Genomic DNA, 26744 nt, shown 5'->3' on the forward strand with positions numbered 1-26744 from the left:
TCAGTGTTCCTTCTGCCACTGGGTGTTGACACTGGAGCTGATCCACCTAGGCTTCTAATGCCAGATCTAATAGCAGGATAATACCAGATACAAAAGAAGCAGATACATGAAGAGGACAGGAGCAGCTCATAAGTGGGAATAAGGCCTGTGACTTAACTGTGCTCCACATTGAAAATACATGGTCTGATGAATCGCCACTCCTCTCTTACCTTCGCACATTTTCATGTTAAGTCCCTGGTTCAGATTTCTATACTTAAATATTCATGTCCTCAGTTCTCCCAGCTGACCTCCCGGGTAGTGTGAGTCAGTATCCTGCAAAGTGCTTTGGCCCACAGGTCCCTGTGTGTGTAACTGAACAGAGACAGCTGCCGAGGATGTCTACTTTGCAGAACATGCAATGTCATTTGGGAAGCTGGCTGCAATGGGAACTAGCACATTAGAGCCAATTTCCCTTGTTTGTGTTTGTCTGTCTGTTCTAGTTACTAGTCATCAGAAGGAACTGTGATATGCACAGAAAAGTCCAGATTCACTCCTAATGGCAAGTAAAGGTCCATATCATACCACACTGCACCAGCCTGCCCAGCATCACCCCATCCATGGTTGAATTCCAAGGAAGGCAGGGCATCCCCCTGCCACCCTACTCAATGGGTTTCACCCTTTAAGCTCTACTAGTAGAGACCTATTGACATGGGTGGCAGTAAGGAGGGATTTAAGTAGTGTACCCCCCAGCTGCTGTGCAGACCCCTTTTCCCAGTTAGCCCCAACCGCTCTGGGAACTGTACTGACTGGTAAAGGCCCGTTGGCAGTGTGGATATTTGCAGGCACTTTGCACATCCACAAGCCACCATGCCCCAGATGGACTATCCGCTTCTTAGTGCCTTTTATTAGGGGCTTTGAATTAAGTTGGTTCATGCCGTATAGTTTATTTAACTATTATTACTTTTCTATCAGTTATTAAATCGGGGTGGACACTTATTTCCGATCATTGACGTTGTGCTTGCATGTGGCCAATTTCACAAAGAGCCATCTGATTACTTGAATTAGTTCCAGAAATTCCAGTTATTCAGTATTTTAAAATATATATATTTACTGTTTATACATGGTCAAAGAGTTTCCTGCTGTCATGGTCAATGTTTTGAATATATTGCTGAACAAGGTGTATGCAGGAACCCAGATCCCATACGATGGGCATGGTAGAAACCAGATCTTCTTCAGGTGTAAAGCTGCATAACTCCACTGAACCCAATGGAGCTATGATTCTTAATTCTGGAGCCCAATCCAAGTCTCCATAAAGTCAATTCACTTTCCCATTAACTTTAACAAGCTCTGAATCAGATCTCCAGTGAGGATCAGTCCCGGAGAGGGATAGCTGTATAATGTTATTTTAAACCAGCAAATGATATTAGAGTTTCTAAACTTTGACAAGCATGATTTTATCAGCAAACCTGTAAGTAAGTGATGAGGTTTCTAAGGGATTTAAAAATGTTCTTCACCTTTTAAAATCGTAAAAGTATAAAAGAATTATATGCTTGAAAATATATTTTCTTGTTCAATAAAAAAACATGACTAGATAGTGAAATAAAGTTGCCAAGGAAAAAAGCTTTTTGGTGAAATCCTACTTATAATATTAAAATCAATTAAAAATTACAATACCAAAACAGGAAAAAATGTAGCTGGCCAGTTGTTGCTGACAATCTCACGACAATAGCAAAGTTTTTGGTGTTTTCTTTTTAAATAATTTGTAAAATAGCTTTTTCTTGTATTTTTATAAATAACACCATCTTAGAAATCACAGTGAAATTGGTTTCCTTCCCAATTCTCTTTTCCCCGGTGCATGTTATTTAAGGCTTGCCTGTGCCGGATTGCAGGCATTGATTTTTGTTTGTCAATATTGACACATAACTAAAAGACTATAAATGATTGTACTCTTTTTTTTAAACAAATCAGAGAAAAACAAGGAAGACTGAACATGGAGCTTATGAATGATGTCCTTTTAAACATATATAATTCTGTGGCTGTACAGGAATCAGACTGTGCTTCTGTCGTATCAGGAAAGATCTTGAAATATAGCACATATTACTGCAGTTTTACTTAACAGATAGCGAATGTGAGACTGTGTTTTGTACAAATGATGCTTACAGTAGAATCCTTAACAATTTGCAGTCTTAAGTTAATCTTAAACTGTCTCTAGTTTTGCTAACAAAATGATGATGAGTTTTTGCAACAACGAAACTGGATTTTAAAGCTCTTTAAATCATTTTCAACATTTGTGAGAGAAAGCATGTCATGCTCAAAGAAGCCAGTGCTAAGATGATTTTTTTAAAGTGAAATGATAAAGGCACTGAGAGTGCACCCAATTACCAGTTGAGGTGGTTATACCATGGCGACATTGTTCAGAAAACATGCCATGATCCGGGTACAATCTCAAACTGAATATGTTTTTTTCGTTCTTGATTTCATCCGCTGTCCTTGCTGCAGAAGCCCCAGCAGGGGGCTGAAGACAGATGCAACTCTGACATAGCAGGTCGCTGCAGGGTGAAGTGTCATGCAGAGCTCAGAGACCATGGCTGTCACTCAAGGAATCATTAGCAATGAAAGGGAGGCGGTGTAGCTTGTTGTGTTGTCATCACACTATAAGAAGGTTGGCTGCAGACCAAATTAGCTTGCTTAGGGAGTGTGAATCAAAATGACAAGTAATCTGAATGTTAATGAAAATTTTCTCTTGCTTTCGGCTTCAGACTCCATCCAGCAAGCTGTCATCTGGAAGACATTATCTCTCTCTCTCCCTCTCTCTCTCTCTCAGTACAAATTTTCAAGTTTACATAAAATGTGAAAATATTTTTTTCTTTTAAAAATCAGCAATGCTTGGCTAGTGTTTTACAGAATTCTTTATTGGAGTCAGAAATGGACCTCTGATGTTTAATGCCTCTGTGTTAGGAAAATGAACAGGAGGGCAGTATATAGTGTCCTGGCTTTCCTGGAGGTTAATTATGCATATTTCACAAGACAATTAAAGTCATGGCATTAAATTCTCCACTGGTGCCAACTGGAATATAGCTACATCAATGTGCACCAAGAGAGAATTTGGCCCATCTGGTACTGTTTGTAAACTGTTTAGGTGGTATTGCACTTTGTCCATGTTAAACTATACCAACATAAAATCAGGAGTAACTCCATTAAAGTGAATAGAATTACATCAGTGTAAAACCAGTTTGCAGTAACTGAAATCAAAGAGAGGACCTTAATGTATACAATAGCTCATTTTCTGACTAATACCAGCAGTCACATGTCTTGCCATTTGGTATGAAGCATAGTTAATTTTAATACACATCCTCTCTCTAATAGCTATTAGAGAGTCCTAGGATTGCTGATTTCAAAAGGTCTCTTTTTCCCCAGCTGGAGAAATGGCATTTCCTGTCACATGGTGTAAAGTGCACATTTCAAGTTCTGTTCTTCACATACATTCCAAGGAAGGAAAGAAACTAAAGACACTCTGATTTAGCACAGTTGCTATGCATGCTACAAAGCAAATAGCAATTAGTATTTTCTTTCCCTTGATTTAAAAGAAGAAGAAGAAGAAGAAAAAAACATGAACAAGGAAAAAACTCTTCCTCACAAAATTCAGCCAGAACTAATAGTCTTGGAAACTGAATTATGAAATGGTAAATGTTGATGTTCTAACTTATAATTTAGTCAAGCAAGCATGCAAGTGCCCTTTTCAAATCAACAGTCTGACAGATTCGGGCATAAAAGGGAATATAAATCTCTAAGCCTAGCACAGGAACACTTTGCAAATTCATACAGACATGTTTCAGCCAACACAGAAATGTGCATGCTATTACTGGGAGACAATTAAGACATTTGTAAAGCAGTTATGATAATTTATAAGTCTTTAAAACATGCAATTTAAAAGACTCATGGTCCAAGAAGATGCAGGTTCTTATGAAGTATGTAATTAGAGTAGCTTTGGTGGAGGTTTGTTGTGTTTTTTAAGACACATTTATCTCTGCAAGTGATTGGTTGAAGAAATTTTTTTCCTGCAAATCTGACAATAACACAATAAGGACTGAGCCAAAGCGGAGCATAACCAGGGTAGGGCAAGTGGGGCAGTCGCCCAGGGCGCAAAACAGCAGGGGTGGAAAAATGATGAAAAAACCCAATAGGAGGCACAAATATTCTTGCTTGCCCCAGGCACTAAAATGCCCAATTATGGCTCTGTCCAAAGCCCACTAAAGTGAATAGGAAACTATCCACTGACTACAAAAGGATGTTGAATCAGGCTGTAAGACCACTACTTATCTGCCTAAAGTTAAACCTGTTTTGCTGGATCAGTGCCTTCGTTGCCATTAAAGGCTTTGAACTCACTTTGCAATGTAAGGATATTGATCAGTTAGGAACATAGGAATTGCCATACTTGATCAGACCCGAGGTCCATCTTCTCCAATATCCTGTCTCCCCAAAGTGGCCAGAACCAAATTATGACAATCTGTATCCCTATGTTCACCCCTTTTACGAGACTATGATAAATTTCATACAAAGTATGCCTTGTGAAGTATCATTTGAAAACTCATAATTTGCTGATCATTATTATCCTAGTATGATATGTGTGGCAATATTGCATGTAAAGCTATAGCATTCCTTTGTATGGCATTGCTAGTTTCAAGTCACAAACCAGTTCACCAGAGACAAAAGGTTAGCCTATCCTTCAGCCAGGTGTCAATAAAATCAAATGGACCATCACCTGGTTAGGTGGCCATTCTTTGGCAGGAAAGAGGATGTAGGTGAAAATCTTCATCTTGACAAAGAAATAACTGGTGGTTCCCGTCCACACAGGTTTTATGTCTTCTGAACCTCAGCTGGAGATGATTCTAAAGTACTATAAAAGGATATAGGAGACACCCTAAATTATTCCTCATTTCTCTCTATCCACAGCATTCACAACACCTGAGGAACAAAAGAAACAACTTTCAATTGGTGGAGGGATCCAGACTAAAAAATTCAGCCAGTAAGACTGCAAAAACAGTGCTAAGAGAGACCTTTGCTTTGAATTCAGTGTAGCTTCTTAAATTAGGCATTAGTTGTGATTTACTTTTATTTTCTTGCAACCAAATCTGACTGTTACAGAATCATAGACTCATAGAATCCTAGGACTGGAAGGGACTGCATGAGGTCATCTAGTCTAGTCCTCTGCTCTTATGGCAGGACCAAGCATTATCTAGACCATGCTTCATTACTAGTAATCACTTAAAATCTATCTTTCTGTGGTTAATAAACTTGTCTTATTGTTTTATCTACACCACTGTGTACTTGGATTGAAGTGTTTGGGAAACTCCATTTGGGATAAAAGGATTTGTGCATATAATTTTCTTAGACTTTATATGAGCTTGTATTGTCCAGGAGAGAGATGGGCAGTACAAGACGCACATTTCTGGGGGAAAGTCTGAGACTAGGAATTTGCAGTAGTTGTTCTGCAGTGTAATTCAAGGGTATGTGGCTGTAGCACTCTTGCAGTATAACTGGGAGTAATTTACATGCTAGAGGTTGTGAGAGAGTAGATCAGGAGTGGTTGATTTCATAAAAAAGCAGTGTAAAAGGCACCCCAGGGGACACTGCTTAGATTGTACCCTGGGTAATGTCACCAAAATGTTTCAGAAGAATGTGTGAGAACCCTGCAGTCAGCAAACAGGGGATAATCTCCCCCCACATCTCATCCTGTTCTCCAACAGTTATATTGTCAAACCTGAAGCATGATGTTTAATATCCACATTTTTATTAATTATAATTCTGGATATTCTTGATATTCATTTAAATGTCCTCTTTGAATCTTTAAGTTCTTAGTCTCAACCACTGTCTGTATCAAAGACTTCTACAGTTCAAATATATATTTCCCTTATTTACTTTTGAATCTCTCATCTTTAATTTCATTGAATATCCTCTTGTTCTTGTGTTATGAGTAAGGCTTCTATTTTGGGGGCTTATTAATTTCATTCTGGGGAGGCTTATTTTTAACAACTTTTGAGTTTTATGTAGATGTCCCAAAACTGGGGCAATTTAGTTTGATTTCTTTTTATATACTATAATAAGTAATTATATACACATAACAGTAGTATATGTTCTAATGAGTAACTTCTTCATAATGTTCTCTAGTGCACATTAATGTAGTGCTATTACAAACAGCACTATGTTAAAGAGCACACGGGAACCTTTAGTGTTCAGCAGTAGGATCTACACAGACCAATTAACATGCAAGATCTTAACACCCTTTAAAAATCACACCCCTGTTGTCTGCAGTACTGCTTAGTGTATGCAAATCCTTACATACAAATAATCATTTTTGGTGTTTGTCTGGTTATTGAATAAACAATTTCTCTCTTTTTTTGTTTGTTTTGTTTTTGTTTCTAAATTGGGGTTGTTTTATCAGTGTGTATTGGTGAAAATCAAAATCAGAAGCCCTAGTTATGAGACAGCAAGAACAGAAGTTCCCAGTTTGCCTTCTCTAGACCAGTGGCTCTCAATCTTTTCAGATTACTGCATCCTTTTCAGGAGTCTGATTTGTCTTGAATACCCCCAAGTTTCACCTCACTTAAAAACTACTTGCTTACAAAATCAGACATAAAAATACAAAAATCTCTCTGCACATTATTACTGAAAAATTGCTTACTTTCTCATTTTTATCATATAAGTATAAAATAAATAAATTGGAATATAATTATTGGACTTGCATTTCAGTGTATAGTATATAGAGCGATATAAACAAGTCATTGTATGAAATTTTAGTTTGTACTGACTTCTCTAGTGATTTTTATGTAGCTAGTTGTAAAACTAGGCAAATATCTAGATGAGTTGATGTACCCCTGGAAGACCACTGCGTACACCAACGGATATGTGAACCCTGTTTGAGAAGTATTGCTCTAGCCCATTCAGTATTTTATATATTTTGTATTATGTTCCCCTTGCTCATCGCCTTTCTAAGGTAAGTAAACCCAGTTTTTTCAGTGTCTTTTCATATGAGAGTTTTTCTAGGCCCTTTATTATTATCATCACCCTACTCCAAACCCTCTCTATATCTGCAATGTCATTTTTGAGACATCGCAAATACTGCATTGCAAAGTATCCTTCATGAAGCCTCACCATAGGACTTACATAAAGACATTCTAACACTGTCCATATGATTCTCCATCCCATTCTTTATGCAACCTAACATCCTGTTTGCTTTTCTGATGGCAGCTGCACACTTAGTGAAGGTTGTCATTGAGCTATCTACAGTGACACCCAGCTCCATTTCGTGAGCTCATGGAGTTAATTTAGAATCCTGTAAGGTATCTGAATAATTTAAACTTTTCCCTCCAGTGTACGTTGCTTTTGCATTTATCAACACTGAATTTCATTTGCCAGTGTTTTCCCCAGTCACCTGTCTTATTTAGGTCTTGCTGAAGTTCCTAATGGTCCACTCTATTCCTGATAAACCTAAATAATTTTGTGTCATCTGCAAATGTTGCTATGATGCTGGCAGACCAGGTGCCAGCTTAGGCCAAGGCCACTAGACCTCAGCTGAACAATGACAAATGCATAGCTGGGAATCAGTCTGGTTCACCTGTGTGTTAGTATTAGTAAAATAGGTATTAGATTTCTAAAAATGTGTTTAAACTTTATGAAATGCTTGTAAGTTGCTGCATGCATTAATCTCATTTTTAGTATCTTTATGCTATGTTATAAGGTTATATTAAGTGTTTGCATTGTAACTGTGTAACTCACCAACAGTCAGGAAATAAGCATTACCAAGTGTGAAATGCTAATTTGCTGCAGGAAGTGTCATCTCCTGTCCAACAAAAGAAGGTCCATATACACCAGACCAACCATTGTGGAACATCAAAGGATATGAGACTTTGTTGATTGCTCCCCCCAGCACCCATGAAGAGGAATGTACTTAGGGACTCAGCTTAAACTCTAGGGGAAGGGAATAAAAATCACTGACAAGGAGAACCTGTATCTTTATGCTGCTTGGACTCAGAGGGGCAAGAATTACTAAGCATAAGCAAAAGATCCCCAGTGCTTGGACTGGGTTAGCATTGTCTTTGGTGTAAGACCTAAGGTGCAATTCATCTGTGATACGTGATTGGTCCTTTGGGACTGGGAGAAACTTGAATATTGTGATTTTTGGTATAAGGGACCACCTATTACAAAGACAAGTTTACCTGGGTGGCAAGATAAATCAGAGTACCCAAGGGGGCTGTCTATGACTCCATAATAAGGCTGTTGTAATGCCTAAGGAATTCGCAACTGATACTTGGTTGGTGAAATCCAAGTATAGAACTCACAACTAATTTGGGATGTGTGCCTTGCTTCTTTATGTGCCCTGAGGTTAGTATTCACGCACAAGAGCCACTCTAGACAGCTTCTACCTCACTACTCACGCCCTTAATTATTAATGAATAATAACAATAATAATACAGGTATTAAACAAGGGACCTAACATGGCACATTGAGGCCTCCATTGTTAACATTTTGTCACGATGAAAATTAACTATTTAATCCTACTCTTTTCTTTCTGTCTCCTAGCCATTTTTTGACCCATGACTATATTTTGCCTCTCACCTCATGACTACTTCACTTCTTTAATAGCCTATTGTGTGGGAACTTGTCAAAGGCCTTTTGGAATCCACATAAATTATGTCAACAAGTTCTTCTTTAACCACTACATTACTGACTCACTGAAAGAATTCTAAGAGACTAGTATGACATGATTTTCCTTTGCAGAATCTGAACTAGTTAGTCCCTGATCAGATCACGATCTTCCATGTTTTGTTATTTTGTTTTTAATTATGTTTCAATTAATTTGCCAGGTACAGATGTATTACTTCCTTTTCTACAATTCCTCAGCTCACCCGCAGGAACCTTTTATTATTATTATTATTATTATTTTAAATAGAGGTACAACATTTGCTTCCCTCCTGTCCTCTGGAATAGTGGCTGTTTTTAATAAAAGGTTGAAGGTTTTTTTTAGCAGTTCAGCTACTTCATATTTACTCTCCTTAAGAACTCATAGATTTATAGCATCGGGGACTGGTGACTTTTTGCTTTTTAAATGATCATCTTGTTTTAGCAGCTTTTTCTTCAGACACCTCAAATCTCAGAGTACCTCATCTTTATCAGCAGACAAGAGCAGATTCATCTTAGGTACCTCACCGGCATTATGCATGGTGAAGATTGATGCAAAATATAAATAAAATAAAATGAACAAACCCTTTTCAGTAGTGACCCCATATTCCTTAATTCCTCCCTTTTATCCCGAGTAATCAAGCAGACCTGCTGTTTTTCTGCAGGCTTCCTGCTTCTGAATCTCTAGCATGTTTTTACACCATTAGCCATTTGCTCTTTAAAATCCATTTTGGCCCTTCTAATTTTCCTGTTATTTCTTGCTATAACTAATACTCTCGTTTACTGACCTCAATAAGTGATTCTGAAGAATTTTTATTTGGCTCAAACGAGTCTCAAACTTTGCCATTTAGCCATATTTATTTACTCCTTGCTTTCCTTGTTCAGTAGTACATATCTCCTGAGACTATAACCTAGTTTAAGTTAGGCTTCTAAAGCCATATTTATCCCTCAACACAAATGATCTAATATTCAGAGGTGCTGTGCACCAATAGCTCCTATTGATTTTAGTAGGGTTTGAGAGTGCTCAGCACCTCTGAAAATCAGGCCACTTAATGCCATATTTAGATGTCATGAAATGTCTTATTTAGGCACACAGGATTGAACATTTTGGCCCAACCCCACAATTTGGGCATGGAAAACTAAAACAAAAAATCTCCTTTAAGAAATTGTGTAATAATCTATTGTCATACACATACACAGCTAAGGTATAGACACAACATAAAGCATTAAACAATCTACACAACACAAACTAAAAGCCTCTGCAATTCTCAATCAATCGTTAATTCAAGGATTTTGCAATATTTATTCAAATACATGTGATTTTTTGTATTATTATTTGCACAGCAACACTAGACAGTTAGTTAAAAGGAGCAGCTCCACTAGCTCTGCCAGTAGGAAGAGCTGGTAAACAATTCTGTTCAGAAACAGAGCTTTGAGACTCAAGCACATAAACAAGTGCGTTAGAATAGCTTCTAATACATGGCAAAAATAAATAAAAACGGATTTAGGTCAACATCTTCAAAACTGGAGTCTAAGGTGAGGTACCTATATCAGCATTTAGGATTATACATAATCTAGAGATTTATCGCCTACCGAAGCACATGAGTTTTTCCCAAAATGGCACATAGTACATAAGTGACCAAGTATAGGCAATATCAGGCAAGAACATAGGAAACAGTCAGTCTGTGAGAGATTTTTTGATAAGGTAGTTAAGATTTCAGCAAATGAGAGATTACCACAAATTGAAATACATTTTACATAAAAAATTAGTTTCCAGTGAGTTTTAAATCACAGTGTTTGAAGTCTTTTTTCCCTTAAAGTATGGTTTTCTTTTTAAAAAAAAAACCTTTAATTTTTAAGTTGACAACTTTTTCCTAACATTTCTTTGCTTCAAACTACCCTGCGTCAGCAATTCTGCAAAAACTGAACAGTGACATCAACTAGGGCAGTGGTGCCCAACCTTATTACACAGGAGGGCCACACAAACCTAAGCGCAACCTTGTATGGGCCAAACAAATTCTACATATTTTAATAATATTTAAAGTCACCTGTATTGATTTATATTTTAAGTATAGCTTGTGCCTTATGTATTTAGATATTTTATTTCTATGTGTAGTATTGTCTGTTTACACACTTCTGTAAACTAAAATGACGTAAACATGATGACAAAATGCTAATGAATCGGCCATTACTATATATATAGCAGTATGTGGTTTAGACATGCTGATTAGATAGAATTGATAGTGTGCCTAATTCAGAAGTGATGTGTGAGGTACTGTAACTTAGACTTGCTTCCATGCGTTATATGTATCTACAACCATGTGAAAAAGAGTTTCAGTGGCATTTACAGGCTGAGAAGTTGGGAAGAAGATGTAACAAAGTATTGGGTGAGATACTTCAGCTAACACCTTCCTGTGTCTCCTCAGCATGTAATTTACACTTGTTCCACCAAAGAGAAAGAGAGTCTAAGGGAATCTTAAATGAGTGGGAGAAAGTCTAATTTACACATCACCTCTGAGAGAGGTGCCATTGTATGTATGCACAAATACAAAAACTATGGTAAGAGAATGCTGTTTAGGTTGCAATGTCAGGGATTCAAAAGTTCGGAAATGCCAGATTTACGATTGTCTGGGCAACCTTTGTTCTATCCCCTTGTGCGTCCAACCTGTGCATTAAATGAGACAGGGCACCAGTGGAAAAACCAATATGTGATCATGTAACTAAAACAATGCATACTTGATGGGCAGAATTACATTTGCACAACTATAAAGGTGACATTTCCTAACTCTCTGGAGCTTAACTTTGCAACTTAATTAACATTCTTTTAACATTTTTATAAGTAATTTCCTAGTTCCTAATTTTTAAAAGATAAAAACAAAAACTAGTATACCTAATAAATAAATAGTAATAAAATAATAATAATAATGATGTCTAGCTCTTATACAGCACTTTTAAATAGTAGATCTCAAAGCGTGTCACAGTCTCAATCTCTCCCCCCCGCCCAATCATGTACAAAGCAGGGTTTGAATCCTAAAGTTTTAGCATTGCAATGCAGCCTGGGCTACAGGACTTACTACATTAGTTGACAGCAGGAGAAGTTTGTTATTTGAGAGGAGAGATTGGGTGCTGAGTCCTGGGGGAGCCTAGCCTAGCCTAGCCTAGCTCCAGCCCCCAAAGGGATCCCTAGACTGAAGGGACCATGACCTGGGTTGAGGCCCGCCTCTTCCTCCTAACACTTGGGAGATTAAGGAAAACCAGCCTTATTTATTGCCCAAAGTGGGAGTGAGCATGTGAAATGGGCCTCTGGGGACAGGTAAGGCATATATGAGGGAAGCCCAACCCAGTTCCTACCCCATGTGGTGTCCCCAGAGTGTGATATTGGGAGGGGTCAGGAAAACAACTATGCCGCACCCTTCAACCCTGTACAGCTGCTCTGGCAGCTCCCCGGCATTCTCAGTACAGCATCTGCTGCTGCAGAGGTGGTGTGAGTCCAGCCTTAGAATGTTCCTGTGTTTAGTTATTTTGAAATGCTGCCAGACAATGTCCTGGGGAAACACAAGTCAAAGAAAGGAAAAGGTGATTTTTTTTTAACAGTTTATATCTCAGAAAAAGCTGAGTGGAATTTCTTGGGATAAAGTAGAGGAACTTCCCTAGTCTGAGGCTGTTCCTCTTGCTGAATATCAGAGACCTGCTGCACCAACAGAGGTAGGAGAGCTTTTCAAAGAATAAGTCACAAGAATCCTGTATAATGGAATGTGTAAGGCAACATAAATATAGAGATCACTACCAACATGCCCTGTGATACAAACACACCTTACTAAGATAAAAAACTGTCGTAGCACTTCATAAATTACACAAATGATTTATAGGTGTCTGAGTCAATAAAGAACAGATCCCCCATATGACATCAGGCAGTACGGTGTTGCTGTAAAGGTTAGGGTTATGTTAGGGTAGGTTTTAGATAAGACATAATAAATAGAGCTAGTCAAATTTTTGCAATTTCACTTTTGACAAAAAAGGCAGAGCAAGGTACAAGAAATGCCTTCCGATGATCAATTTGCATAATTAATGGTGAATCTAACCCAGCAACTCTTTTCAAATTTTACCACATATTTTGGAAGTTGTGTGCACTGCAGTGCAAACTCCTTCCCCCTCCAATCCTCACCCTTTACGTATACTCACCTCAGATTTACCTACATATCATGGAAGTGTGCTTCATAGATTATGTGGAGGCAATGCATATGAAAATGGGGCCAAATAGCGGTATGACCTTATCTCATCAGTAAGCAAGTTTAGTCAGAGGCGGGAGGGAGAGTTGAAGGCCAGTACACACTGAAAAGGATAAGATTTATTTGCCCATGATTTGTAACTTGATTATCTTCAGAATCTTGTTTGTCAAAACAGCTGCTGTATGTTAATATGATTCAGGCAAATTTTGAATTTGTAGAAAAGGATATTGCCAGAGTTTGTGTGGTTGTTTTAAATATAATGAGTAAAGTACAGTAGAGCTCTCACTGATATCATTTGGAGTTGAACAAGCAGATCCAAATACAGGACTAGTTTCAAAATGTGTCACTGGTTTAAGTGCAGGTGTAAAAACCTTCAATAACTCAATAAAAGCTTATTAGGTCACCCTAATGTAACTTCGCTGATTTAGATGGATTTTCAGGAGAACAGAATATGGTCCATTATTGGTAAGGAATTAAATAAGGAACTCCTAAGATCCCAAGTCAAAGATTAACCAGCCACACACACTTGCCAACCACACACACTTTCCTAAAGATATATTTTTAAAAAGAGACCGTAACTTTGATGATATGTTCACACATGCCAACAGTATTATAATTCAAACTTAATTTGTGAGCAACACACGGATATCCCTTCTCTGATTTTCTTTTTCTTTTTTTAAAATCAAAGGTCTCTACTTGATAAAGAGACTGACACGGCTACAACTAATCTACTTGATAAAGTAATTCTGAAGATAATCATATCTGTTTTAAATCTAAAGAAATCAGCCTCTGTTTCTGTAAATCAGTCAGCTTTCTTATTTTTAAGCAGAGACTCAGCAACACAGGAATTTGAAGGAAGTTTCCTTGCAATTTTGCTCTGAGAAGGGCTTGTTAAGACTGAACAGGAGTGTATCTTTCCCCAAACCTTTCTGGAGCACAAAGCAAAGGTTTAAAAGATGCATGAAGGCTTTTGTTGTTGTTGTTGATATATTTAATTGTACATAATGTATAGTGTGTTTACATATAACCTTATAAGTGGCAGGATGTTTCAAATTCAAATCCAACCTTACTTCTCTGTACCTAATAGCCTATATACCAAACATCAAACATGAGCTAGCCCTTTGGCTCAACAAGCTCCAAACACTGCCCCCCCGAGGCTGAGTTCCAAAAGATCATTTAGGTTGTAACAATCTTTTACATATCTATAGCAGTTCCAGTTTCTGAAGCATTAGATAATATCTAAGATAATAAGACTGGATTGCTGCCTAGAAATTTCAGGATAATGACACCTTACACACACATTTCTCCCTGACAAGAATAACCAGCTGGATGTTTTCACATCAAAATACAAGTGAGATATTGGTCCATTATGAGTATTTCAGACCCACACAATTCCCAGATACAAACAAAAAGACAAGCTATACTTCAATATTTTTATCATGTTATTTTATTTTTAAATTGGGATAACTTCCCTTCCTCCTTCTCTTTCATGAAGTGCCTAAGTGATATAGAAGCCTAAGGCTCATTTTCAAAAGTGATTTAGGGACCTATGTCTCATTCAAAGACAGTGGGATTTAGGATCCTAAATCACATAGGTAATCTCTTTAAAGGTTAGGAAAAAGGAGTTGTGATCAAGGGTGCCTTTAGCATCAGAGATCCAGGGTTGAGGAGTTAGGTGGCTCTTTCAAGACATCAGTTCTGTTGCAGGTCAGAGGGTAGCGGTTGGAATTCTGAAGATTTGAAGGAGGTGCAGATAGAGTTTTGGGGAGAGAGAAATGTGAGGTTAAAGGAAACGGAAACTGTTTTAATTAGGGAGAAGAGAGGGTAAAGTAGAATTCACAAGAATCAAATTAGCATCCACAGTTAAATTCCTCATCTCTAGTCATGCTTTCATAACGAGAGTCATATATTGCCCCTTGATTAGGCATACCCTGTAGGACTGAAAGAATTAAATAGTCTAACATTTGGAGCATTATTCCTTGATAAATGGGTATATTTATTATATCCTCTCCCTAAACCCTTCGTATATCACTTGTGCCCTTAGTAGAGCTGGTCACCGTATGTTTGTGTTACCCCTTCAGAAATTTCCCCAAAAAATTGTTCTTTGAAACTTTTCAGGTTTTTGCCCCCAAAACATAAAAAAAAAAAACGGGAGGTTTGGCTCAAATTTTTCAGTTTTCTTCAAAAACGAACATTTCTCACATGAATTTCTTGTGTTAGACAAAAAAGCCATTTTTTGTCAAGAAAACTTCGATGAAGAATGTTTGACCAAGTGTTTTTCCTCAAGCGTCTATCCTGTGTGCACACATGCTTAATGTTAAGCCTGTCAGTAGTCCCACTGAAATCAAGCACAGACGTAAATGTTTGCAGGAGCAGTGCTACATGTAATACTGCAGGGATGTACGGTTAGAAAATTCCAATGCCTTTCCACCCCCAAAAAATAAAAAAATGATGTCCTGTAAAACAAAGACACAGAAAATATAATAACTAGAAATGTTAACACAACAGAGATGAAGGTAGCCTTTTCTCAGGATTTATTCTTCTTGACAGTGGTTTTTATTTAAACACTCTACTTGCTTCAATCTCTTGATTATTACACAAATACTTTATGCTCTGGTTGTTTTACAAGTGCATTAGCTCTTAGGAGAAGTGTAGTACTTTATTAGTGCTCCATAAGGCTGTTATATTAAAAAAAACCACCTGGGAGGTTTACATTTTATATCTTTAACTCTACTAATTATTCTCTAAGGGATTAATTACAGTAACTTTTTTAGCTTTTCAACAAACTTATACTTACACTCAAACTAATTTAAGAAACAGTTTGAACTATGATCACAGAAAAATTCTTCTTGTTTCTTTAATGTATAATCTGCTGATAAAGTATCACAGGTGCTAAATCTACATATTGACATAGAAATTTAAAAGAACATACCATCGGTTCCACTTGTTTTTGTTTTCTAGAGAAAGTGTAGTAAGAATAAATTACGGAGGAATAAGATGAACATGTGGGAAGTCAGACCTACTTGTGATGCATTCAGTTTAAGAGGTTCTGGTTCTCTATCAGTTTGAAAAGCTAGCATGCTATATTCTGTAGTAGTTTTTAATTAGTTTATTCTGCTGTGTTCTCTATTTATGTAGTTAAAATGGGATTCCCCACCACCAATTTAAAACCAAATCTGTTATCCTGGCCTAAATAACTAGACTGGCCAAGATTTTCAAAATAATTACTTAACAAGCTAGTCTCCTAAGTTTGTACTGAAGCATTTAAGTTTGCCAGATAGCAAATCCTGTACATGCAATAAAGACTTGTCTCTCTTCCCCACCCTAAGCTCTGGGTATAAAGCTTCCGGTCATATTTTCCTCACTATTCTTATTCTTTTTCTGTCCCTGAAGGAGGGGAGGCAGATGATGTGTACAAGAGGGGAGGGGATTTCTTTCCCTTTTCCCTTCCTATAACTTCCCTTGCAGTTTCAGTGCTGCTGAAATCTTCTTCAGGGTGCTAAGAGCTGGGATCCCTTCTGTCCAACAGCCAGGATTTACCTGTTCTGGAATGCATACAGAAAACTTACATAGCCATTCTGCCAGGTGGAATTGGCAGCAATCAGGGCTGGGTTCAATTCCTCGGGTTGCTTTCTAACTATACAACAGAACCGCTTGAGCCCCTCACTTGGGAAATTACACACCACCCTCTGAGTGCCTCTAAAGGGCATTCCTTCCCCTCTTGCAAGCATGGAGTCTTAGTGTAGAAAGAAGACCTTTTAATAAAAGGAAGGAAATAACTCTGCACTAGTTTGGGAAAACAGAGCAAGCAGGATTCAAAACCACAAAAACCATGAGCAAGACCCCCACCCCAGAATACTTTGGGCAGTGTCCTTTGTCTCTCCCTGTCTTGCTTCCCCATACCCCTCTTCACAGTTGTCTTTGGTCAGTGATAACCTAGTGCATCTGAGTGGTTTCACCTTCCACCATGCTGGGGAATAGGGGGTGCGAGTGGAAGAAGGCACTTGGCTTGCCCTGCCGGCTGTCACTGATGCACCGTTCTCCAGTCCCACAGCTGCCCTGCTGGCCGCACCATCTGCCTCTCTGTCAGCCGCCCTGCTAGCTGCTCATGCTCCTCCAGTCGCTCTGCCAGCTGCACTGCCAACCACTCTGCTAGCCACTCCACCAGCTGTCCCGCTGGCCGCTCTGCCAGCACCTGTTTCTACTTTGACCTCTGCGGGTCAGTCCCTTGAGGTTTCAGCGAGCTCTCAGCGATTGTCAGTTTGTGGTGGGAAAACCTCAGTGCTGAAGCTGGGCAGGAGCGCTGCCCCACAGCAGATGATTTCAGCTCTAGCGAGCACTTAACAAAACAAGACTCATAATAGAATCTTGATTAACTCCATCTTTGAACTGTGGGAGGGAGAGTTAAACCAACCCTGGTGGAGCCCAGGCTGCCAGGCAGGAAAACCTGTGCCCATCCTCTATCCACCTTCATAGGGCTCTGGCATCTGAGCCCCTTTCTTTGCCAGTTCCATTCAGATGAGAGCAACTCTTCCATCAGAACAGGCTAAACACAGTTCTGCTGCTATTTGCTCATACAATAAGGGGGCAACATTTCATTACCCCTGCATTTAACACTAGAGTGATTTGTGACACAACACCAGCCAAAATGATCATTTGGGCAAAACAGTCCCATCATGCTGAGCACCTAGGCAGGCAGGTGTGCTCATGCAAATACAGTCTGGTCTTGAAGCTTTTTGCTCCCTCTTTCCCCAGCTATCTCAGCAAGGGAGAGTTCATTCAGACCCTGCTTATCCTTCCATCTGATAACAGCTAAGCAGGTGGTGAATAGCGATTGGCTAAGAATTGTGCACACAGCTACTCTATGCTAGAACCTCCTGTTTTTGTTATCCTGTCCTCTGTATCCCACCCTGCCCACTTCTTTTTGGTCTCAGACACCTGCTATGTCTTTTCTACTTGGTGCAGGGAGTGTGTCTTACTCTATATTTGTACAGTGCACGTTGGGACCCAAACCTAATTGAGGCCTCAGGCATTACTGTCACATAAGTGTTAAATAGTAATTAACAATGCCAGCCCAAGCCATCACCACCCATGATGCAGCAGACCTTTGGTATGACAATCATGATATGTCAGGGTGGCTCTGGTAAATTAAAAATGGTGCTTGGCCTTAAACAAAAGGCAGGATCAAGTCAGGAGGTCAAAAACTAGATTTTTAGGGTAGGTGGGGACCCTATTTCCATGGACAGATATTGTAGTGTAAGGGGACTACCAATATTCCTTAATATATGGGTCTCCTGAATGATTATCTCCAAGATCCTTTCCCCTACATTAACATAGACACCTAGTCACACACTTTCCTTTTGGGGCTAAAAGAAGAAGAGACTGAAACAAGATATTTCTTGAGACTATCAAACCACTTTGTTATAATGTGCCATCCTATTTTTCACAGAAGAGATAAAGGCATTTTGAAGCTGACCATACATTTGAATTAGGCAGTAAACAGCTAGCCATTGGCAAAATTTTCATATGTTCTGCAAAATTTAATTCTATAGTACCCCCAGCAAACTATCGCAATTAACTCTACCAGCTCATACAATAACAGCAACAAATGGCAACTTTACACTTGGCAAAGCCAGAAAACCTTAAGATGATGGACTTGCTCCACTGTATAAGAGCTTTATCCATTTGGCAATAGGGCTCATGGTGTATAAATTTCATTTTTAAATGCAATGCCTTTTAATCTGCTTTTAGGTATGTTTAAGGCAATTTGAATCAATAACCCATGCGGCTCATTACAGGCTCCATTCTGTAGCCACCACAGACACAGAATTCCCTTTGAAGACCATTTCCTTTTTCTTAATTTCCTTATGCACTTGTTAAAGTGGTATATACTGCTAGCTATTTTAAACACTATTAACTTCGAAAAAAAATAAATAACAAAGTAGAACATATTTCAGAATATTTGAACACAAGCAAATATTCTTTGTCATCCACAGAAATGTATCAGGTAGATTTTTACACAGCCATTTCTCTACTGCCACTACCCGTACTACCACGGGCTACACTTCTACCTACTGTGTGAGTACATGAGCAAGGGAATCAAACCCTTTGCTTGCAGTGTAGATGTAGCCATAGAAGAAGAACACAGGCAACTGCCAGCCACGCTGCATGTCTCAGAGGATACTGCAGCAAATCCACTATCCCATCCAGCTGAGAACAAGAGTTATATTGGGGCCTGCCCTCATGACAGCTGAAACATCTGTAGAGAGTCATAGTGAATCACAAATTGAATGAGAGCCAACAGCATGATGCAGTTGCAAGTAAGTCTAATATGGTTCTGGGGTGTATTAACGTAAGTGTCATAGGTCAGGCACAAGTAGGTCATTATTCTGCTCTACTTGGAACTGGTGGGGCCCCAGCTAAAGTGTTATGTCTCTAAGGTGGATAAGGTCTTATCATATGGCATTGTTTTGTAAGGTTACAAGGAAGGTAAAAATGGGGATGCCCGGAATGAAGAGAGATGGGATATCCTGATTAACTTGTCTAGACCAGCCTCTGTTAGCACTGTTTTTAGCCTCTAGTTAATACAATTAACAATGTGAATATAAAACATCTCTAGTTACTGCTTACACTCTTCACTGCAAATAATTCTTCTTCAATTGTCAAATATCTAAAAATCTTGCTAGGATATATCTCAGACTTCCATTACTTCAGGATCTTATCACTTAGGATTTGATCTTCTAAAGAGATATGCATCTCCAGAAAGGTGCTGACTGCCTTCATATCCCCTTGACCTCTGTGGAAATTTGAGAGTGCTCAGCATCTCTCAGAGGCTCACTCAGCAGATTTCAGGTTCAGGCCCCATTTGTGATTAATCTCAATGCCTATAATTGAGCCATATACACCAGAAATGCTATATACATAGTTAATTAAGATTCATGACTCAGTCTTGAGGTGTTATTATTTGCTTCTTTTAGCTTGAACAAGCATTGACAATTTATGAGGTATGTCTAATATTTGAGATTTTATATAGAAAACTGAACTATCACTTTAATATAAAAGATAATTTGTACTTCTTTTAGAGTTCCATCCATGCCAGTCTCATCAAATTCTTTAGCAATTGTGTCAGTAGATCAATAATATGATATGGTCCTTAGGATGAAACAACTTAAATTAATAATACAAATCCCATTCAGTAGCTTTTAAATACATATATCCTGTCTTAATCTCCAAATCTAGTAATTTATGAGTCACACCCACAGGTTGAGCAATTTAGTCAGCACAAAAATGTTATTACCATGAATTGAAACTCTGTATTAGGTGCCAAAAAAAAGGTATTTTACATACTGATGCACATTGGAAGACTTTTGCATTTGAAAGCATCAACGTCACCAGTGGGAAGCAATAGAAATTTCTGCACACCTTCTTGTCCCTTAATCTCTTAATCAATATGAATTCCCACTACCATGCAATGAATTCCTGCCTAATTGAAACAATTAGCCTAATATGGTTGTCAGGATAATACTTCTTTATAAATCATGACACATTAAGTATTAATTTCTTATCTAATTTGAAGTATGACTGCACACAGACCCACTCTAGTGTTCACTATTGACAGTACAAATGTTGGCCCTGATCCAGAAATGCTATGAGTGCGACCTTCATGTAAGCACAGGAGTCTTTCATTGTAGAATACAGACAGGATGCAGTGAATGATAACATCAGAGAACAAACACCATATAACTCACCTATGGCCTGTCTGCCCAATTTGGGGAGCTTCCTATATTACACAGGCTCAACTGAATAAGCTTCATGAGACAGCACCCAGATTCATGTAAAAGTGACCCACAGGAAAAAATGTTGTTTGATGCAACTATGCAAGCATATGAGTCTTGCATTACGCGGAGAGACTCTCATACATAATTATTGTTATTCTGACTAGAGAACTGTCTGTTCATCATATTAATTTTTAAAAAATTATCACTTGTTTCAGTGGCTCCAAGAGCTCCCAGCCAATATTGAGACCCACCATGTTAGGTGATGAACATACATATAATAAGACAGAGTTCCTGCCCCAAATAGCTTACAGACTAAATAGATAAATAGATAGATAAATAGATAGAAGATAAACAAAGGGCAGGGGGAAAAAAGAGTATAATTAGCCTTATTTTAGATGTCGGGGAACTGAGGCACAAGGAGATAAGTGATTTCTCAAGGTCGCACAGGAATTCTGCAGGAAATCTGGAAGCTGAAGTGAGAACTTGAGTCCCACTCCAGTTCCCTAGCCTGAAGGGCAGTCTTCCTTTCTGAGGAATTTATTATCGTGATTTGATGCTCTGACAAAGCAGCTGTGAAATGAAGCAAGACAGACTTCCAGCTAAAGCCACAAACAACCCCCATAACAAATATTCATAAAACACGTATAATGGAAGATTTTACATTATAGTGCACCTTTTATCCAGAAGTCCCTAAAGCATTTGACACATTCACAAATATGGGCATACTATACTTACATGAATACTCACAAATCACTTTACCGACATAGTAAATGCTCTAGGAAGGATCACAACAGCTATTTTATAGCACACACAAACACTGCACAGTATTTTAGGACAGAAAGTGGTGAATACCATAACCTGGGAATTTTCAAGCTTTTTCATAGTATAACCCACATCTCAATACAAAGGCCTGTGGCCAGTCCCATTTGTGACCACACAGCTCACATTTCATTCCCTCTAACATCCTTGTGGCAATTTCTTACCTAGAAAAGTAGTGTTAGATAAGTAGTGTATTTTTAGCTGTCATTTAAATAAGTTTGGAGGTGGAAAGCTATCTTAATAAAAACAAAAAGAGCTTACGCCATGTCACCAGCAAGGTTCCTATCACTAAAATGTGTTCATAGACCAGTTTTAAAACCACTGCATGAGAAATTGCAGGAGAAAAGTAGGCAAATTGACACCAAGCATGGAGAGGTTGCAAGCACTTTGGAGGCCAGGCTTAGCATTCAAATTGATCTTGATAAATTGGAGATTTAGTCTGAAATCACTAAGATGAAATTCAACAAAGACAAGTACAAAGTACTACATTTAGGAAGAAAAAAATCAACGTCACAAATACAAAATGAGGAATAATTGGCTAGGCAGCAGTACTGCAGAAATAGATCTGGGGTTAAAATAGATCAGAAACTGAATGAGAGTCAACAGTGTGATGCTGTTATGAAAAAGGCAAGTATCATTTTAGGAAGTGTTAACAGGTGTCATGTAAGACATCTGCAAAGTTATCTCATTAACCACCTTCCAAATGCTTCTTTCCTATGATGCCTACAAAAAACTTGACAATGGCTAGGTTGCTGGTGCGTTGAAACCACTGCCTACCATGTTGACTAACAATGTTATTTCTTTGTACTCCCTCATTAGTCTGTGTGTATCCATCTGTTGTCTCTTATTCTGTGTTTGTACAGCACCTAGCACAATGGTGGTATTGGTCCATGACTAGGACTCCTAGCCGTATATAGTGTAAATAAAAGAATGCTATGTCAGCAGAAAACCATCACATCTCCAAAACCTTGTAGAGCACACAGGAAAATAATAAGTTGAATTAAGGGAGTATATACCCCACTTGTCAATAATATATTATAAAAAAAAATCTAACTACTAAATGTGCTCTGTAGTGTACAGTCTATAGAAGAAGGTCATAAAGGAAAAGGCACATTTCTGTAGAAATGGCATTTTAGTAGAAATATGGCATATCAGAAGCCTGACTGAACATATGTAACATAAAGACTTCTTTACTGTGCCCCTTCTTAGAGATGCCCCTTGCTAAGTGGAAGTTGTAGTCATTTTCCACAACCTCCTCTGTTAATCATTCAATTTCAGGGACCCTATACTTTAGTTTATCCCAGCAAAAGCCAGAGTCTGACTCAGTAACATATATATCAGTTTAGATAAACTATATCAATAAATTCTTTCGTTCACTGATTATAGATGAAAAATATAATATTTATAGAATAGCTGCAGAATCAATATTAATATACTGTCAGCTAGAATCTAAGGCCTCAGTCCTGCAAATGCTTACGCATGTTGTTAACGTTATATTAAATCTATATTTGGGCTCTCCTGTTGACAAAGATGAATACAGTGAAATGGAAGCTACCTTAAAAGGCAAGGAAGGATCATGCAAGAGAAAAGAAAAGAGGCAAATACATAAATGTGATTGGACAAGACTTTATACATTAACAAAGGTGAGCGGATACACTCTTGCCTAGTATCAATAGAACATTACTGTTATACCATGACAGCAGATTCTGAACTTTCAGAAAACCTTTGACAAAGTTTCACATGCTGGATTATTATAAATCCTCTAAATATGGGTTACATAGTAAAATACTCAAGTGGGTAAAGAATCTGTTAGTGGGTGGAAAGCAGAGAGTTTGAATTAAAAGTTGTATTCTTCAGGAATATTGGTGAGGAAGGGAATCCCACAAGGCTACACTGAGGCCTGGGCTACACTTACCTGGGATTTGGCGGCAGTCGATGGGAGTTACGCAAACTACGCAGAATAGCTTGTGTAACTCCCGTCGACTGCTGTGCATCCCTTCTGTGCACTGTCTTCACTGCACTACGCTGACGGGAACTGTGTTCCCGTTGACGCAGCGCTATGCCACTTGAGGGGGTGGTTTTACTCAGTCGACTTCCTGATCGATTGAGCGGGTCTACACTGACGGCTCAATCGATCCAGAAAGATCGATCTGGTGGCGGCGACTTTGCTGCCGGCAGTATAGACATACCCTAAAACTGTTAGACTTATTTCTCTTGTTGATTTAAATAACCTCACATTTCTGCTACTGATTTAGACAACCCTATAAAGAGTCAAATAATTAAATCCGTAGAGACTACCACAACAGGTTGTACTTTGTAGGGTAATCTTAATAGATAAAGTGATTGGATTCAGAGATGGGATGTGAAATTTAATGTTTCTGATTCAAAAATAGTGGAGTTGTGTGGAAATAATACCCAAACTAAGTATAGTTTAAAATTCATTATTGAATTAGTTAAGACAGTAGTGCAAAAGGATCTCAACATGTCATCATTTACATTTTCAGTTTAATATTAAGCAGCATTATGGAAGGAAATTGAAATGTTGATTTTTCAAGATAGATGCAAGTCCAAGGACACTTTCTGAATAATAGCTAGACCTGCCTTACAAGACTATCATGAAAATTGAGGCACACAAATTTACCCATCTGCTTTTTATAAGGATAATGAATGAAGGAATAATAATATTCACCACACTTGCTCATCAAAAATTTACTTTCCCCAGGTGAGTGGGTTAGTATAATTTTAAATGTGGTATATCCCACCATTGTAAAGTTCTGTGTTCAGCTTTAGTCACCTTTTTAAATAAATATATAGATGAGAGAAAGTATAACACAGGACAACAAAGGTGACAAATGAAATGCAGGAGTTTACATTCTCTCATCCTCTCACTGTCATAATACAGCCTTCAAACTTGGTACATTTTGTCCTTTTGCCTTAGAAATACTGGTGTAATGTCTCATTCCCAGTGAGCAAGACATCCTACCTCAGCAAATCAAAGAAGGTAATGTCACACTGGAAGGCATCACATCTTAAAACATAATGATACAAAAACTGCAAGCCAAATGCTTTTGAATAGGACATTTTATAGATTAAATCTCTTTCCAGAAAGGTCACTGAAATATGTGGGTGCAAAAAGATTTGAACCAAATATTCATAATGCCCCAAATCTTTCTAGTTAATTAGATTTCAAATAACTACTGTTTGCATAGTTAACTAAAACAGTCACTACTGCAAGTGGTAGCAGACAGTGTGAGAGATTCAGTATCTCTCTAAACTGTCATATCATGAAAAGAAAAAATCTTGAAGACCTAACATTATCCAGCTCAAGTTGTTGGCAGACATTAAGGTAATTGAGTAAGTGGGTAATTTAAAATTATCTTCAAATAATTCAACCCTCAGCTATCTCTGTCCATTGAATAGTGTCATTGCCTCTAGTCCTTTCCATGCTCTCATACAATCTAAATCTGCAATTACTCTTCCCCCATTTTTGAATGAAGTGACATTTCCTAATGTGACTGAAATCTTACAGCTTGCTGCTATGTTTTAAGACTTTATATAGGCCATGTGAACCTGTCATCCAGCTTCATAATGACCAAACTCACATCAGCTTTCATCTGCTGACTCACTACACTTGTATGATGACTTCTGTAACCTCCATTAAGGTTTCCATCCATTATCTCTCCGTTTTTTAACATCTTCATATATAGGGAGAAATTTTTACAGGATGTATTTAATCCATAAAATACAATAAAACTGTTCAAATAAGGATTTAGATTGAGACATAATTCAGGAGGCATAAAGACTCATCTGATGGTGATATTTTTTCCCTCCATAAAATGGAAATTTTGTAGAACAGCTGATATGAAAAAGAAAAATGTAGATATTAATTAGAGGATCTATATGACCTGTGATTTGTTTTCTTTCTGCAGGTATCATTCAGATAATAGTTTATTTATTTGTTGAAAGAAATAAAGATAAAATACTTTCTAGTAGCTAAACTTAACTAGTTAGACTTGGTTCAAGGTAAAATCCTTAACACACATTCCCAGCACCATTGCTGACCAAATTCTCAGGTCACGCTCTCTCCCAAAGTCAAAGAGCTAGTCCTTTGTCTTCTTAAGTGAAAGAGAAAAGAAGATAGGGAGAGATTCCTTGTGCTGTTTTTGCCCCTCACTTTGATAGTCCAGTCACCCTTTGAAGTGCATTCTTCTGAGGATTACCCCTCAAAATAATGTTTATTCAAATGGTAAAGAAGGCAATGTGGAGTCCGGTGGTGAAGAGTGGCGCCATGCTCTTTCTTCTCCCTTGTGTATGCTGAAATGCAGATTTGCCTTGTTTCCTGCCATTTTCTTCTCCTGATGACTCAGTGACACTTTTTACTATTTATATGTAAACTGAGGCAAACATGCATTCCTTTGTTTAGGATAGACCTGTTTAAAACTTTGGTCTAGTCAGGGCTGTGTGGGTTTGAACATGTGCTAACAATCATACGGGGGAATTCATAACTTCACATATAATGTTGTTACCAACATTTCACCATGACATTACTGACCATCAAATTGTATCATGTACAGAGATTATTACAATGGTGTGTGAATACAGGGTTGCTTTTGATCACAGTATGTATTACAGTAGTGCCTAGGGAACCCAGCTGAAATCATGTCTCTATTGTGCTAGGCACTGCATGTGCACATAATACAGCACAGTGCCTGCCCCCAAAGAGCTTGCAATCTAGACACAAGTGGTTGTGTTATTACTTTCCTTTTACACATAGGGAACTGAGGTACAAAGAAATTAATTGACTTGCCCCATGTAATTCAATAAGTCTCTGGAACAGCTAAGAACTAAACACAGATATTCCACTACCTTAACAACTAGACCAGTCTTCCTCTCTTACACCAGCAAGTATTCTGTACATGACATTTTTCAGAATAAAAAATTATTCTTCATATTTGGTTTTGTATCCCTCCCCTTGTACCATCAGGTATTCCTGGCAGCTTGTTCTAGGACAAATGGCAGCTGCCTGAAGTTCTTCAGAAATCTGGAACATTAGAATCAGAGAACTATAGAAATGCAGGGCTGGAAGGGACCTCAAGAGGTTATCTAGTCCATCCCCCTGTGCTGAGGCAGGATTATGCATACTCAGACCAATGTTGTAGCAGCAGAGAAGAATCTGTGGACAAAATGCAGGTGAGACAGTTATAATGCAACTGTCCTGCATCTTAAAGGGTGTTAGATTAGATGATCCTTGTGATCCCTT

This window comes from Emydura macquarii, unplaced genomic scaffold, assembly GCF_026122565.2.
Source record: "Emydura macquarii macquarii isolate MOO-44397 ecotype Brisbane River unplaced genomic scaffold, CSIRO-AGI_Emac_v2 contig_1027, whole genome shotgun sequence".
In the NCBI taxonomy this organism is placed as follows: Eukaryota; Metazoa; Chordata; order Testudines; family Chelidae; genus Emydura; species Emydura macquarii.